Source organism: Ahaetulla prasina, chromosome 3, assembly GCF_028640845.1.
Source record: "Ahaetulla prasina isolate Xishuangbanna chromosome 3, ASM2864084v1, whole genome shotgun sequence".
In the NCBI taxonomy this organism is placed as follows: domain Eukaryota; kingdom Metazoa; phylum Chordata; class Lepidosauria; order Squamata; family Colubridae; genus Ahaetulla; species Ahaetulla prasina.
The window spans coordinates 164,505,936-164,524,017 of record NC_080541.1 but is presented as its reverse complement, the minus strand read 5'-3'; the positions used below and the strand labels follow the sequence as shown (position 1 = coordinate 164,524,017).

Here is an 18,082-nt window from a genome sequence, read left to right as displayed (position 1 = left end):
CTTAATGGCACATTATAATTTAAGAACTTTGTTAACAATTCTATGATATCTTTCCTATACCATAGATAAATATGAAATAATAATAATAATAATAATAATAATAATAATGTTTTAATTTGTATACCGCCCTTCTCCCGAAGGACTCAGGGCGGTGAACAGGCAGATAAAATACAGACATACACAATAGTTAAAACAACCCTTAAAAAACTTATTTAAATTTGCCCAAAAATTAAAATAATATACACCCCCATAAAATTACAAAAATTTAAAAACCCATCAAATTCAATTAAAATTAAAGGTAAAAATCAAGCTAGTCCAGCCATATGAAATAAATAGGTTTTAAGTTCACGCCGAAAGGTCCTAACGTCAGGTAGTTGTCGAAGCCCAAGGGGAAGTTCGTTCCACAGGGTCGGAGCCCCCACAGAGAAGGCCCTCCCCCTGGGGGCCGCCAGTCGACACTGTTTGGCTGACGGCACCCTGAGGAGTCCCTCTCTGTGGGAACGCACCGGACAATGGGAGATAGAGGCCGGCAGTAGACGGTCCCGTAGATAGCCCGGTCCTAAGCCATGGAGCGCTTTAAAGGTGGTAACCAATACCTTGAAGCGCACCCGGAAAACAACAGGTAGCCAGTGCAGTCTGCGCAGGATAGGTGTTATGTGGGAGCTCCGAACCGCTCCCTCAATAACCCGCGCAGCCGCGTTCTGGACTAGCTGAAGTCTCCAGGTGCTTTTCAAGGGGAGCCCCATGTAGACAGCATTGCAATAGTCCAGGCAAGAGGTAACGAGAGCATGAGTGACCGTGCATAAGGCATCCCGGTCCAGGAAGGGACACAACTGGCGGATCAGGCAAACCTGATAGAAAGCTCTCCTGGAGATGGTCGCCAAATGATCTTCAAAGGACAACCAATCATCCAGGAGCACGCCCAAGTTGCGTACCTTCTCCATCGGGGCCAATGACACCCCCGATAGACAGCCGCATCTGCAGCTGACTGTACCGAGGTGCCGGCATCCACAGCCACTCCGTCTTGGAGGGATTAAGTTTGAGCCTGTTCCTCCCCGTCCAGACCCGTACGGCTTCCACACACCAGGACAGTACTTCGACAGCTTCACTGGGGTGGTCCGGGGTGGAAAAGTACAGTTGAGTGTCATCAGCGTACAGTTGGTATCTCACCCCAAAGCCACTGATGATCTCACCCAGCGGCTTCATATAGATGTTGAACAGGAGGGGTGAGAGAATCGACCCCTGCGGCACCCCACACTTGAGGCACCTTGGAGTCGATCTCTGCCCCCCTGTCAACACCGTCTGTGACCGGTCAGACAGGTAGGAGGAGAACCACCGATAAACGGTGCCTCCCACTCCCAACCCCTCCAATCCAGCAGGATACCATGGTAAATGGTATCAAAAGCCGCTGAGAGGTCTAATAGGACCAGGGCAGAGGAGTAACCCTTATCCCTGGCCCTCCAGAGATCATCCACCAGTGCGACCAAAGCTATCTCCATACTGTATCCGGGCCGGAAGCCGGACTGGAACGGGTCTAGATAGACAGCTTCATCCAGGTACTGGGGTAGCTGACATGCCACCGCACTCTCTACAACCTTCGCCGTGAAGTAAGATTGGAGACTGGCCGGTAATTCCCTAAACAGCTGGGACCAGGGAAGGCTTCTTGAGGAGGGGTCTCACCACCGCCTCTTTCAAGGCAGCGGGAAAGACCCCCTCCCACAAAGAAGCATTTGTAATCCCCTGGAGCCAGGCTCGTGTCACCTCCTGAGTAGCCAGTACTAACCAGGAGGGGCACGGATCCAGTAAACATGTGGTGGCATTCAGCCTACCCAGCAACCTGTCCATGAATGGATGGATCTCTCACTGTGTGTGTATGCAATGTGTTTATACCGGTACATACCTACATGCACACAAAACACTTCTGTATTTTTGTATATTCAAACATGTTTCATTAAAAAAAAGCATATTCTACATTTCAATATTCTCAAATATAGAATTCATCACTTTATTTAGATTCCTGCGTGTTCTGAACACAATGCAATTGTGTTCGGGTACATTGGGGCCAGTGGTGGATTTCAAATTTTTTTACAACCGGTTCTGTGGGTGTGCCTTGGTGGGTGTGGCATGGCTTGGTGGGTGTGGCTGGGGAAGGATACTGTAAAATCTCCATTCCCACCCCAGTCCAGGGGAAGGATATTGTAAAATCAGTATTTCAACTGGGACTCAGGAGGCAGAGAATAGATGGGGGCAGGGCTAGTCAGAATTTTTACTACCGGTTCTTCAAACTACTCAAAATTTCTGCTACCAGTTCTCCAGAACTGGTCAGAAACTGCTAAAACCCACCTCTGACTGGGGCCTATCTGGACTTTCCAGTACTATTTTAAGCTAAATAAAACAGGAGATTCATGCTGAACATTCTCATAAAACAAGATTCTGGTCCAAAAAATATCTTCTATGAAAATTATAGTGACACCCATTCCATAAATGTTAAAGACAAAGAAGCCAATACAAGGCAGATTCGAGGTGTTAGCGCAGAACATTAAATATTCTTTTGAAGCCACAATTTTATGTTCCAACAGAAATTTGTTCTATGGTGAGCAAACCATTATTATTTGGCAAGCAAAATAAAAGCACACTCTCGACACACCGGTTCATCCTTCAATTATTCTAGATCAATTCCCAGACTGCTTCTTTCTTATCACGGATTCACAAGATCTAATACTCCATACAATCATAGATTTCTCTGGTTTGGGATCATTTTTTCCTCAAATACACTGCTTGGTCAGCTGCTCTTTCTTCTCTGGATTGGGTCATCCTGCAGATCCTGTTCATTGGTTCCTCACCCCAAGATTTGCCACCAGAGTTCTACTTGGACATATGAGTTTCAGGGTCTCCTGCTTCCTTCCTCTACCCAGTTACTTTGTCAGTCCTTTGTGGCACAATTATTATGCATTTATAATTTTGTTAATGTTTTTCCTTTGTTTGTGTCCCTTTCTAACTTATTTCTCGGGAATCAAGAGTGCTTCACTTTACTGATGATTCTGCTTCAGGGGTGGGTTCTACTTACCTTTAGTACTGGTTCTCAGTGGGAGTGCGCGCGCTTCTGCACATGCGCAGAAGCTTCTACTCATGCATAGATCATCCATGATGACATCCGGGCAGATGAGCAGAGCCTCCCACCACCATTACTACCGGTTTGCAAGAACTGGACCAAACTGGGAGCAACCCACGACCAAATCACATTAAACCTTCCTGTTTTGGGATTCAGAGCCTACTAGAAATTTTTCAAAAAATGCCTCCATCACATGACCTTTTTGATGTGAGAATACATGTAAACATTTTTATGGCACTAATCCCTTCCTGTTTGCCTGGATAGGGAAAAGTAAATATATAGTGGCCACTACAGCTACTCAGTGTTTAGGAGGTGTATTTTTTCTCTTTGTGTTAGCAATACATTCAATAATGAAGGGCTTCGATTTTTCAGCTACTCTTTCCTGCTCTTTTTCTTAGAGGGTTATATATGCAAAATGAGTCATCTGGCTGGGTTTAGGTGTTTCCACATGACTAGCGGTAGAGTTAATTTAATCCTGCGCATGACTGGATCTGTTCTGGGTTAAATTTAACTTCCTAGAGCTTAGTTGAAAGGACTAGTTGACTGGACTCTTTTCTGATGTCCACTCAACGTACACAACTTTCTGCTGATCTAGTGAAGCACACTGTGGAAATGGTGTCATCTTCCCTTTAAAGAAGTCAAGAAAAGAAGCAACTATCAATGGAGTGTTTAGAGCTGAAGAAGAGAAATGATATTAGGTAGGATAAGGCAGATAGGAATGGAAGTTTTATTCCAGGAGAGTTCAAACTTGAGAACTTTAAGTTCTGTGGACGTCAACTCCCAGAATTCCCCAGTCAGAAAATGCTTTTCTACATCTGTGATTATTGTTTTTGTCAGCAGTCTGTCTGTCATCCTGACCACCATGATGAATACAATGATATTTTCACCCTTTTCTCAAGCCACTTACGCTACAAAGGTTAATTCATAGATAACAATAATGAATAAATTGTGCTATAGAAATGTGTAATAATTAATACATTATCTTAATATATCTTAAAAATAGTAATTAATGAACAGTACAACCACCACCATGGGAATTTAAAAGAATAATCCCACCCAACATATTTTAAAATTTGCACATTGTTGGAATAGATTGTGAATATTCTGAAACCAGCTACATGGGAGAAAGGTTAAGACTATTTCTATACTCTGAATACACCCTAGACTAAATATACATTTCAGAAAGTTATTCAGGAACATTTTAATTCATTTTAAGGGATTTTGCATAACTGATCACTCCTACAGGTTGTCCTTGACTTATGACTACAACTAGAATCAGAATTTTGGTCACTAAGAGATGCGATTGTTAAGCAAGTTATCAGAGGATGGGATCTGATTTTAGAACTATTTTTACCATGGCTGTTAAGAAAATTACATGGTTGTTAAACGAATCACATAGCTATTGAAATCTAGCAAAATCCTCAATGGATTTTGCTTTTTTGGAACTCAGCTGGTGAGGTGACAAACTGCAATCACATGACCACAAGACACTGCAACCCATGTGAATAAATCAGTTGCCAAATTGTGATTATGTGACTGCGGGGATAGTATAATGTCATAATTTTGAGGATAGGTCATACATCACTTTTTCTGAAGCCATTGTAACTTTGAAGCATCTTTAAACAAACAGTCATAAGGACTGTCCTTTAATGTTACAGAGCCTTAATGTTACAGAGGGAATTCCCAAAGCAAATGGAATTTGCAGTTTATATTAGGTGTTCTTCAGATATTTTAGCAGGACAACTCCAAAACATCCTGACAGAATGCTCACTTCCTGACCTCACAACCTAATACCATCCATATGGAGTCTGACTTTCCAGAGGTAAGCTAGCTGTAATTTTCAGTGTATATAAGGCCTAATTGAACAAGTTCTTCAACACAAGAAAACTGATATGAATCTTCTTGAAAGAATCGTAGGAAGTTATGCTCCAACACTGGAAGTTTTTAAGAAGAGATTGGATAACCATTTGTCTGAAGTGTTATAGGGTTTCCTGCCTAAGCAGGGGGTTGGACTAGAAGACTTCCAAGGTCCCTTCCAACTCTGTTATTTTATTCTTTAGGTCAGTGGATTGTGTAGGGCAACAAAGTTCCTACATCAGTGTTAATGATAACATAAAAATCAACTGATGACGTTACCTAGTTTGGGTAATGAAACGTCTGCAAGAAAACAAGCAAGCTCAGAGAGCACCAAGGACCCCTCATTTCAACCCTGAGCTACAATTAAAAAAAAATCTTCTGCCCAGTCCATGTACATATATTTGATCCAGCTCCTTCAAGAGACCACCCCATCTACAAATGATGAAGTGAATAAATCCTGTGTCCTCTCCCTTCTTTAGGATTCCCTGCGGAAAGCTTTGAACCGAAAAGAAAAGGCAGCAATCATCTCCTTGCTCTTCCATGTGCCAATTCCTGTTCCTCATTTTGATGGCAGTCAGATTGCGCGGATACTCAGCTGTGGAAGATATTTTTAAAATAACAGCATCTGGTTGTTTGGCAGAGACTCAGCATGCAGTTGATTTGGTTGCTCTGGAGTTGCTTCTGGACCTGTCACATATTTCGGCTCTGGGGAAAAAAAAATAATGTAGTCAATCTTTCTACTTTGGACCTATTTCTTCTTCTTTTACCTTTTTCGCACTGTGCATTTTCTTTCATTTGCCAAAGAATGATGTCTTCAGCGGATCACCAGTTTTGTTTACAAGAGGAAAGAAACGTTCACATGCGCCATTTCATCTATTTTTTTCGGCATGAGTCATTGGCAGATTTCTACTCATATTACAGAGGCCCAAACCTTCCCGGCTGAGTGGAGTAGGGTGCAAAGATAGTTTTGGCACCATATTCTGGCTTCTATCAGGCTTCTATCCTATCTCCTTGTGAGAAGTAAATGATCATTTTCAGAGAGGCCAATAATTCCAGGAAGAATTATTGGTGGTCACATTCATTTATTTATTTTTACTTGTTCATTTATTTATGTAGCATAGTTGTGTATCCCCACAATAACAAAGGACTCTTGTTAGTTTTATATAATTTTTTATATAATTTTTTGCCACCTGAACACGGAAAAAGTTTTATATAAAACCAATACTATGTGAAATAAAACACGATAATGTTACAAGAATAGAAAGAATATAAAATATGGCAACAAGTTAAATGAGGGAAATACTTTTTTGGGTGGAAAATCTTTAGGAGCTTGAAGGAAACCAGTAAAGATGTAGCCAGCCTGAGCTCCACAATGAAGTTATTCTACAAAGTTGGCATGGCAATAGAAAAGTAGTAGCCCCAAACCTTCTGAAAGTGTGGGATTTGAAACATGTTCTTCCTGCGAGCCCTACTTGATTAAGAAGATAGCAAAAACCATTTTGGTATAGTAACTAGGATGTTGTACTAGAAATTCCATCTGGGTGACCTTGGTGAGTCCCTCTCATTGTAGAGGGAAGAAGACAATGCCAGACCACATCTAAAAATCTTGCCAAGAAAACTGTGTGGTTGACTTGTTTCGGGAGACACCATGGTCAATGCTGACTGAAATGTATGGGGCAGGGGTCTGCAATCTTAAATACTCAAAGAGCCATTTGAACCCATTTCCCACAGAAAAGAAAACACTGAGAACTACAAAACCTGGGTGGGCATGGCCAACTCAATGTCACTCACTTCCATCAGTCACATGACCTCCCCTAGCCATAAGGCAGAGAACCAGTTGTTAAAAAACATTGGGAACCACAAACTCCTTTTGACATATCTGTTTCTCCCCTCCCTCCCTCCCCTCTCTCTCCCCCCCTCTCTGTATCTCTCTATGTCTCTCTCTCTCTCTCTCTCTCTCCCTCTTTCTGTATCTCTCTGTCTCTGCCCTGGCCACTTCTGCATCCCTCACGTTGTCCTTACCTTCTCAGGCCAGGTGTGGAGTGACTGGCAGGGGAGGGTAAGGGGCGGGGCCAAGCAGTGGTGGGATCACCTGACAGGAAGCCACAGAAGAGAGCCCAAAGAGCCGTATGGGGCTCCGGAGCCACAGGTTGTTGACCCCTGGTATGGGGAGAGGAGGAGGAGGAGGAGAAGGAGGAGGAGAAGAGATTTACAAATAAAAATAGCTATTACACCCAGCCAAGATTTCTTTCTTTCTGTAAACAAAGGTTTTTTAAAAATTCCTTCTCTGTTTTACTCTTAAGCTGCCTCAGTTTTTATAAGGACAGATATGAAGGCTATTGTGAGTCGTAACTAATATCAAATACACTTCCAGCAAACCCTGAAAATCTGTGAAAAGTAAACCATTTTAAACTTGGGATAATAGAAGTCATTTTTTTTATATTATATATAATGTAATGTATTAATTTACACACTGAAGTATGTGTATGTGTATGCATTGTTGTTGTTGTTAGTTGCAAAGTCGTGTCCGACCCATTGCGACACCATGGACAATGTTCCTCCAGGCCTTCCTGTCCTCTACCATCCTCTGACATCCATTTAAGCTCACCCCTACTGCATATGTGTATGTAAATGTGTATAGTCTCCGCAGTTAAAGTCTTGTTTTTAAAAATATTTTAAATCTAATAAAAATTACAATAGTGATAAACATTAGATCTGGTCCCAGCTGTTCAAGCTATTCTAATGTGGTTTAAAGGAGAAAGAGGGCCTTTGTTTCAAAACCCAGGTGCTTCACTTCGTTGCCTCCAGTCCAGTCAAAACATTTTGATGGGCTGCTCCCTTCCATCAGCTTTTTAAGGCTTGTTAGAACTCTACAGAAGACCCTTGCGGTGATTGCTTTGCAACACTCAGTCCTGTTGAGTTTTTGGCAAGTGTTGGGTCATTTCAATCTAGACACTGCTTGAAGCCTCTTTGAGATTTTCAGTGTGGCAAATAAACACATGGATCGTGAAATAACATATTGAACCCTGCAGTATGCCTTTCACTGTTCCAGTTAGTCAGTTATGGCTCTTCATGGATAGTCCTTTATATTTCCTTTTGTCCCCTTATCAGTCTTTCTCTCATCCATAAATAAACAACAACACAGAATTCTAAGGTCCTGGAACCATCCAGTTCTCAATGGGTTGTCCTTCTCTGAATGATCTTGTTCTCTCCAGTCTTCTTACAGATTTTGCGATTTCTTCAAGATTGAAAATGCCTGTCCTGCAATTTCCCAATGGCCCTATTTGGCGTAGACTCTATAGATACCCATCATCTCAATTTTCAATTCAAAGTCAAATTCAGTTCCTTATGACTGCAGGGATACATCGATGCAAACCTATTTACAAAATTATAGAAGTGGTTTGCCATTGCAATATTTTTTCCAGTGCCAGGAGATTTCCCATCCAGCTGCTGGCCAGATCTGACCCTTTGTAGTCTTTGAGCTCAGAAAAAGTCAGCTGAGTGTTTCCACTTGCTGAGATAAAATTTACCATTAGAAAAAAAAACAACTAAGATGTATTATCGGGACCAATCCTATCGTTCAGCAAAGGCTTCAAATAGAAAATATTAAAGGAAACATTTTATTATTTTTTGGGATAGAGCTATATGTGCCCCTAGTGAGTAGTTTATCACATCAGTTAGTACTTTTTCTTATGGTATAAATTTGATATGTGAGCTTCGGTGCCAAACACGTTGCAATATAGTGAATATGGTATTCAAAACACATGGGCTTTCCATTGTGATACAATCACATTTCAGTTGATTTCTTTCAACCCATATGCTAATTATGTATCTAGAAACATAAATGTAAGGCAAGTCTTAGATATCGGCATGATTTTTAGTAACTATAGTATCTGTTAAAGAGCTTACAATTGTTAAAATATGGTTTTATAATAAAGGAAGGAAGGGAAGGAGGAAGGAAGGAGGAAGGCTATCTTCATGGAAATTTATCCTTTTGACCTCCTTTAACAAGTCAAGATAACCCAGACTTTTTTTTTACAAGTACGGAGACATTGAGGCTAACTGAAACAGGTGGCTTCACAGCAGGGAAGAGAAATAAATTTTATCCTGTAAATTCTACTCTCGCTTTTTAGAAAACCTAAGATGCAACAGAAGGCAGACTTACCTAGAAGTAAGACCTATGTAACATAAATAGAATTTATTTCTAAACCAACATACTTATGATTATATGGTAAATTAGATAAGATTAAGCCAAAGTACAGTTTTGAAAGCCTCATTTATTATACAGAGTCCAAGACTTTTCTAAGAATGCCTTTTAATTTTTACTGTTATTTTAATTTTCCTCTTTCTTAAAGTATGCATACATAATTATGTACTGGTATGTATCACCCGAATTATTTGTTTCTCTTCCTTTGACATTTTGTAGAGGTGTCTTGCCTTGTTTCATCATCACCTGGATTCAGTACAGTAGTATAGTACAGTGAAAAAAATGACTTTTTACCATTTTTACACTTATGAACACTGCAGCATCCTCATGGTCATATGATCAGAATTCAGATACTTGACAACTGATTCATATTTATGTCAGTTGCAGTGTCCCGTGGTCATGTGATCACTCTTTGCGACTTTCTGACAATGTCAATGGGGAAGCCAGATTGACTTTAACAACCCTGCAGTTTAACAACTGCAGTGATTCACTTGACAAATGTGGCAAGGAGGGTCTTAAAAATGAGATAAAATTCACTTAACAAAGGTCTCACTTAGCAGCAAAAATTTGGGGTCATAAATTGAGGACTACCTGTATTCTGTAGCAGTAATTAGATTTTGCATTGCATTTTTTTTCTCTCCACTAAAAATATGGGCATCTTATGGTTCTGTAGATGTTGCTCAAGTCCAACACCAGAAGTCCCAGTCAACCAGGAATATGGCCAATCAAGAATATGCTGAGACTTGTTCAGAAATGTCTGGATGGCACAGAATCCCAGTTCCTGCCATGTGTCTACCAACTTCCTTTGATCTTTTATAATAGGGAGTATTGAGTCTCTAGCCTCTATTTTCAGTAGCATGTTTTTCACTCAAAGCGTGTTGTGCACTTTCATATGAAAAATTAGAACAAGGCAACAGAAATGTTTGGTAATCTTTCAGAAGCAAATAACTGCTTACAGTATATGGAAGGTAGAATTTCCCACTTGCAATCGAATACTTGGTTAAACAGCTTCTTACCATGGGAAAATCAGAGAATGGAACACAAATACAACTTCCTTCTTTCACCTTTTCCCTTCTTAAAATCCTAATGGAATTCTCAGCAGTCCTGAACAAATAAACTGGAAACAACACAAGGCTGACACTATATTACAACTGTTCTCTGTCAAAAGGCTGTCCGCAGTCAATCTGTTGGCTTGCATGACTAAAAGGCAGGGGCGTGGGTGGGGTGTTTGCGATGCGTGTGCGCGCGCACACACACACACACATACTCATGTCTGATTGTGAGAATTTTTTTTTTAAAAAAAGTCTTTCTTCTGACAAAAGCTGAAATTCAGATTAAGCCTCACTCAAAACTCACTGCAATCCTGAGGCAGGGCGCAATTAGCCCACTGAACTGAAACCAAAACATCAGTCAACTTTGCTAATTCAAACTCTAGTCTGTGGTCCTTTTGGAGAATTTATGTTTAATCTGTGCTTAATTGTAGTTTGTTTGTTTTTTCTGTGATTTAGTAAATGTGCCCACAGCCAGAAGTTCTGAAGTTCTGCTTTTTCATGTGCAGATCCCAAGCTGGGATCTGCATTAATAGTTTTGTACCTGACATACTGGCTTGGGCTGAATTTACTGCCTGAATATCACTGATTATTGTTGCCTGATAATCAGTGATATTATCAGTGATAATCAGTGATACTACCTGAATATCACTAATCCTACTCAGAAAGGATCTGGAGGGAATGAAATTAGCCCCATCCCATTAACTCCATTCTGTCAAATAAGTAAACTTTGATTTCTAATAGTTGTCATGTGTGCATGTCCACCAAAATGGGATTGGAGCAGTGGTGGGATTCAAATTTTTTTACTACCGGTTCTGTGGGCATGGCTTGGTGGGCGTGGCTTGGTGGGCATCTGCAGGGGAAGGTTACTGCAAAATCCCCATTTCCTACCTATCAGCTGGGACTCGGGAGGCAGAGAATAGAGGTGGGGCCAGTCTGAGGTGGTATTTACCAATTCTCTGAACTACCCAAAATTTCCACTACTGGTTCACCAGAACTGATCAGAACCTGCTGAATACCACCTCTGGATTAGAGCCTCAGTGTGGATAAAGGGAAGAAGTAGGAACATTAAATGATATATACAGTAGCAACCCACCCATCCTCAATCCAATCAAGCTAATAATTCCTAGAATAATAATTATTATTATATTATAATTATATTATAATTCCCAGAATAATAATGTTGTGTTCTGATGATTCTGATAGAGGATTTCTGTATAAAAGAGGTAAAGAAGCAATGAATTCATGCTGTAATATACCAACTATACAATCTAAAAATGGTCTTCTCTCTACCCAATGCCTTTGTAAGGTTAAACATATATTCATATACTTCTAAGCCCAGAGTCATCCTGGTTTTTGTCTTCTGAAGCAGTTCCACTTTGTTTTAATTCAGGGTTCTGATTTGGCAGTATCTATCACCCAGAAGCTGCTGAAGTTGCATTTTTGTGCATTTATGGTGTCAGATTAGGTAGTAGTGTGTGCTAGGCCATTGGTTGTCAACCTATGACCCGTGGACCCCTAGAGGGGCATGATGTCATCACAGGGGGTCTGCAAAAGGCTTGAAGAAATGTTACGATTTAAATCTTAAATTAAGTCTTGGGAATCCGTGTCCATGTTATGTGGCCCCAAAAGGTATTTAAAAGGGGATCCATGGTAAAGAAAAGGTTGAGATCCACTGAGGTAGGCAATCTGTGACCCCTTCAAATATTGCTGCAGTTCAACTCTCAGCATTCTTCACTGTTGAGCTGGTGTCTTGAAATATTTAATTTATAATAATTTATTTTAATAAATAAAAAACATGAGCGTAGCCATCCTAGAGAGCCAGTTTGATATAGTGGTTAAGCCATCAGTCTAGAGACTGTGGGATACTGGGACTTTTGGCCCACTTTGAAATTAATATCAGTAGACAGTCTAAATTGAATATTCAGTTGTATCATAAGAAGGTCTTCTTGATAGATTCTGTCCCTTCATTTACAGAGAAATCAATGCACACATCTTTTAACCAGAGGTGGGCTTCAAAAATTTTAGCAAGGGGTTCTCTGCCCGGTTGCTGGGTAGATGTGGCCATGCTGGGCGTATCATAGTCAGCCTCCTGCACCACAGCTGGGAGGGGTTGCCCTTCCCGGGCTCCTGAAGCTTTCCTTGAGCTTCCAGGAGGGTAAAAACAGCCTCCCCAGGCTCCAGAGGCCCTCTACAGACCAGAAATGGGCTGTTTCTGACTTTCCTGAACTTCCAGTAGACCCATTTTTCACCCTCCCTGAGCCTCCGTGCATGCACTGTACTTACCTGCATCCAGAACAGGTCACGTGGGGAAGGACAGGGTGGGCAGGGGGGGACCAGCCAGGACTGGGATTTTGGAGTTCTCCGAACTGTACCAAATCTTAGCTAGAAGTTCTCCCGAACTGCTGCGAACCCCCAGCAGCCCACCCCTGCTCTTAACACTTAAACTTCTTTCATATAGATTAAAATTTTCAGTTAATAAAAACAGCCTAGGATTAGTTCTCTGTTCTCCCTCTGATTAAGATTGTTTGGGATTTTATTTTTTGTAAAATGTGGGCTAAATCATTGTAGAATTGTTCTTTCATCCAAATAGTTCCAAAAAGCTGTAGCCTGAAAATATCACAGCACATATGAAACTTAATTTGTATGTATGCAACTTCCTCCCACATTCATCTTAAAACAGTGACTAAATGGCCTCAACATCAATCATTCTTTCTCATCTCCCACCAGTCTCTCATTATTACTTTGTTTATCATCTTTCCTGATGAAGAGCTCTGGAGAATGAAAGCTTCAATCTGCACAACCCACACTACACCTTTCCAAATTCTATTGTGCAGCCTTGAGGGCTACTGTCTCCATAGAGTAAGGAATGGGAAAGAACTAAAAATGAACTGGTATGAGCTATTAAATATGTAACGTCAAACTGCCTCTGTTTCTTTTACTATTTGTTTGTTTCTTTGTTGTATCGATTTTTTAGCTGACCATCTCACAAACCGTAGTGAACACCGTATTAAAAAAAAACCTCAATGCAATAGGGAAGAAACCACAGATAATAACAACAACAATAAAATAATTCTGGTGCTCAAGGACATTCTAACCCAACTCATAAAACAGAAACCTCTCAAGGAAAAAAAAATCACACCAATGCACTCACACAATCTCCCGATCTTCAAGGATTTACTAAATGCTGGTAGAGTCAGAATCGGGGGGAAGAGTTATGGTGTTATAGTGTTCTAAAGAGCAGACACAGCAGTAGAGAAGGCAAGTTTCCTGGGTTCTGCCAGATGGCATTATTCTAGATGGGGCCCAAGACATGCCCATTTGTTTGATCTAAAGCAGTGGTTCTCAACCTGTGATCTGGGGACCTCTGGGGGGCGGGGCACGATATTGTCACAGTGGGTTCACAACATTGAAGAAATGTTGTGATTTAAATCTTGAGTTAAATCTTGGTAGTCAGTGACCACAAAAGATATTTAAAGGGGGTCCGTGGTGAAGAAAAGGTTGAGAACCACTGGTCTAGAGGGTTCAAGAGAACAAATGAAGAAAGATAATCCTGAAAATAATCGGTTCCATACCATGGTGGGCTTTATAGGTGGTAATCAGCACCTTGACTTGCGCTTGGAAGCCTATTGGAAGCCAGTGCAAGTCTCTGAGCTCATCCAGAAGAATACCAAATGATCATTCATATGGTAATATTTGCTATTATGGGTGGACTCATGGTAAAATTCGAACCAGTTTGCTACCGGTTTGCTGGCCACACATGCACAGTATGCGCCAGAAGGTGGCTTGAGAAGGTAAGTAGAACAGAGGGGGGGATCAGCTGTGGCACACAATTTAGCTTTGCTAGAAAGCAGGATTTCCCACTTTCTAGCAAAGCTAAAGCCCGCTGCATAGCTGATTGTCGTAAATACCAGTTCGGAGGAACTGATAGCTTTTTAAAAGTTTTTTAAATTACCAGTTCAACCAAACCAGTAGCTAACTACCGGTTCTCCTGAACCAGTAGCTTTTTTTACTACTGGTTCGCCTGAAGTGGTAGTTTTTATCACTACTGATTCGCCCAAACCAGAGCAAACCAGTAGCATTTCACTCCTGGGTGGACTCACCTACTGATTTCCACTATTCACAAGATACTTTCACAGTGTCAAAAGATCAAGGACTACAAGGCTGGATGCATCATTTCAACCTATTCCTGTCTGGAGATCATTCATCTTTGCAATCAATGCTATGTCAGTCCATATCCAGGCCTGAATCCTAATTGGAAGGGGTGCAGATATTTCATTTCCTCCATGATGTCTGAATCTGCAGTATGAGCTGCTTTTCAACAGGTTGGAGGTGGGAGATGGGATGAAAATTGCCCAACATAAACAGTTCCAGCAATAGCTTTTAGAACAGATTACCACTTCCTTAAGCATTGGCAGTATCACCCCCATTCATAAGGATGAATTTATCAACATTGGGGTTCAGTCACATGTCAGCTTCTGGGAACCAAACTAACCAGAAAGTGAATAGATCTACTAAACAAGAGCTCATAGCCCCGAGAACTCTGTCTACTTCCTAATGACCAACAGGATTAAGCTCAGCCCAGATAACCAATCCAAATCATGCCAGCAGCTCCACAGAACTACATAGTCATAGTTCATCATGATATCTGAAAGGCACTTAGTATATTCCTTACAACAGTAAGAAGTTAGGGACATATTTGATCTCCTTACATGGATAAAAGGATGATTAAACCTGCCTCTTTAGCCATTGACTTGCAATACATTTCTCCCTTCTGTATGGGAATTTAAAAGAATAAACTGCAGCTTCTGGATAGTCTTCAGGAGCAGCTATAGATAGAAGGTATTGCAATTTTTTAAAATTTGCATTTATATCCCGCCCTTCTCCGAAGACTCAGGGCGGCTTACACTATGTTAAGCAATAGTCTTCATCCATTTGTATATTATATACAAAGTCAACTTATTCCCCCAACAATCTGGGTCCTCATTTTACCTACCTTATAAAGGATGGAAGGCTGAGACAACCTTGGGCCTGGTGGGACTTGAACCTGCAATAATTGCAAGCAGCTGCTGTTAATAACAGACTGCATTAGCCTGTTGAGCCACCAGAGGCCAATTGTCCAACCAGAAGTGGCTAAGGCATGAGTTAGTAGGTTTTTCCAGTTCATACATGATGCTATGGTGTGCAAGATGGATTTGATGGATTAGCCTATCAATATTAGTTTCTGGTTGTTTAAGAGATAAAAAATGAATGCCAATGACAATGCTTAGCTTTCTACTTCTTCCCCCCATCCCAAAACCTGTAATCTGGGGGATTTGCTTTAAATCAGGGCGACTGAATGGAGCTGAGTGTTTACTGGCCGGATGCCCTTCCTGATGCCTACACGGAGGGAATATCGACTCTGATATTGGAAGTTATTACAAAGCCATCTCAGCTTTATGATAAATGGACATCTTTATGATTACTGCTTTAGCTTCTCAGCTCCCAACCCTCAGATTTATTTCCACTTGTGGACATTTTTAATTAGAATAAAAAAGCTAAGCATTGTCATTGCCATTCATTTTTATGTCTTAAACAACAGAAAGAGAACTATACCATTCCAGACAAATAGTTGTCCAGTCTTTTTTTTTTTTTTTTGGAAGGCCCCCAATGATGGAGCACCCACAACTTCTGAAGGCAAGCTATTCCACTGGTTGATTGCTCTTGCTGTTAGGGAATTTCTCCTTAGTTCTAGATTTATTTCACTATGGTGGTTTAAAGACCACTGATACATTTAACTGTAGGAACATTCAAACCTATTTTATGTATTTATGTGCAGTACAAGTCAAGTGCTGGTACATTTAACTGTAGCAAACAATCTTTGTATGCAGTATTTATGTACAAATTAAAATGCTGCCCTGTATCTTTTACACTCTCATCTCTACAATAACTCTCTGTCCTCTGAGAAACGTTAATAAAGACTCCCCGACTGAGTAACAGTGTTACCTCAATGAGTGATGACACTTGGAGTTTTGCAACTATCACTTACTTAATAACTTTCCATCCATTATTTTTGGATCCAATCCATGGAAACAGAATGTGAGAAGTAAAATCTAGCAAGTGTCTTCAAGAAAGAATAGAGAGATTCAGTTATTTCATTGCAGTCCTAAGAGTTTTAACTTCTGTCAATTTCATCACATTTCTAAAGGGCAACAAGAGGTTTGCTAAGATTTTTTTTCAAATTTGTCATACTGTATAGCACATTTCATCAATTAAAACACAACTTCGGCCTTACAATTATAACAGGAGCATGGTTAAAGGCTGTTGCTGCGAGATTTTTTCCTCTAGTAAATAGTATTTGGTTTGATGTAAGCAAGATTTATTAAACAGCACATAAGCAATGGCAACCTTGCAAGTAACCATTTATGCAATACAACTAAAGTGTATTGTATAACAATTCTGCAACCACCTGAATGTAGGTTTGTAATAGGTTGGATTGAAAACAGAGCTATGTTGAACTTTTCCTCTGCGTTTTACCTAACTATTTACATCTACTTTGAGGGAAAAATTGCTTTTCAGTTTTTGAATAAATATTGAGAAAATTCTTATAGGTAAGACACATTTTTTCTACCTACTTTAATCACAAAGTAGCTGAAGAGTTCCAGAAAATGTCATTATCCATTCCTTTCTCAAAACACTTTTATCTCTATTGTTTCTTCTGCTTATTCTGAAGAAACATCTCCCATGGAACTTTTTGGATCACACAACTCAACTGCCAAGAGAGTTGGAGGGTTGTTAAGGAATAAAGAAAATAAAACAATTTCAGGGAAAAAACCCTGCTCAATATTTCTGAGAAACGTGGGGAAAAAAATAGCAAAGACATTCTAAAGAATCTTGACCATAAGATTAAAATTGTACCTCCTTTTTGGGGTTTTCTCTCCTATCATTGCTGTTATGTTGCTTTCACAATCTTTGCTTCCTACTCCGTGGCTGTCAGTGCTTTGGGCCAGCCAAAATGGTAGTTTCTTCCCTGCCGGAATCAGTTCTCCCTTCGGGGGAATTGCCTTTCCCCACAAGGTCCTCCAAGATCCCCCTTTTTTGCTATCAATCTCTCCAGGATTGATAGTGCCTTTTTAGGCTTCCTGGCCTTTTTAGGCTTCGGGAACAGAGCACCGTTCCTTCACTCCATTCACATTGACATCACCGCCGGAAGTCCCTATTCCCTACAGTTTTTGGCTTGGGACAGTCTTCAAGTTGTGTCCTACATTTGTTCTTTCAAGTTTCAAGAGAGCCAGTTTGTTCTAGTGGTTAAGGCACAAGGTTCGAAAACAGGAGACTGTGAGTTCTAGTCTCACCTTAAGCATGAAAGCTGGCTGGGTTACTTTGAGCCAGTTTCTCACTTGTAGTCCAACTCATCTTACATAGTTGCTGTTGTGCAGTTAGGAGGAAGGGGTATTAGGTATGTTCACCTTGCCACTTTGAGTTATTTATAAAAACAATAAAGACTGCATAAAAATCTAATAAATAAATAAACTTCTATTTGCAGAAGTATTTTTGGGAACGAGTACATTTCTAGGACTCCAGTAGAACTCAATTTTCTATTGATTTCTGTCAAAACTTGCAAAGGAATTAGCCGGTGACTAGTGAATTCACAGTGAATCTTGAATAGTGAATTCATGGTGAATCTTGCATGAAAATAATCTTATATATAATCATTGAAATAGTGTCCACTATTGCAGAATGGGACATGGTGGCTCAGTGGCTAAGATGCTGAGCTTGTCGATTGAAAGGTCGGCAGTTCAGTGATTCAAATCCCTAGTGCCGTGTAACCAGAGGTGGGTTTCAGCAGGTTCTGACCAGTTCTGGAGAACCGGTAGC

At 40.6% G+C, this 18,082-nt stretch overlaps 1 long non-coding RNA gene across 1 annotated transcript; it reads right to left on the bottom strand.

Annotated features, from left to right (window-relative positions):
* Positions 1–257: 257 nt before the first annotated feature.
* On the bottom strand, positions 258–17,664 carry LOC131196032 (uncharacterized). Its single transcript, XR_009154608.1, has 3 exons — positions 16,840–17,664; positions 16,254–16,328; positions 258–5,674 (listed from the first exon to the last, which is right to left on the bottom strand). It is a non-coding gene; the product is annotated as an uncharacterized LOC131196032 (long non-coding RNA).
* Between the last annotated feature and the right edge of the window lie 418 nt (positions 17,665–18,082).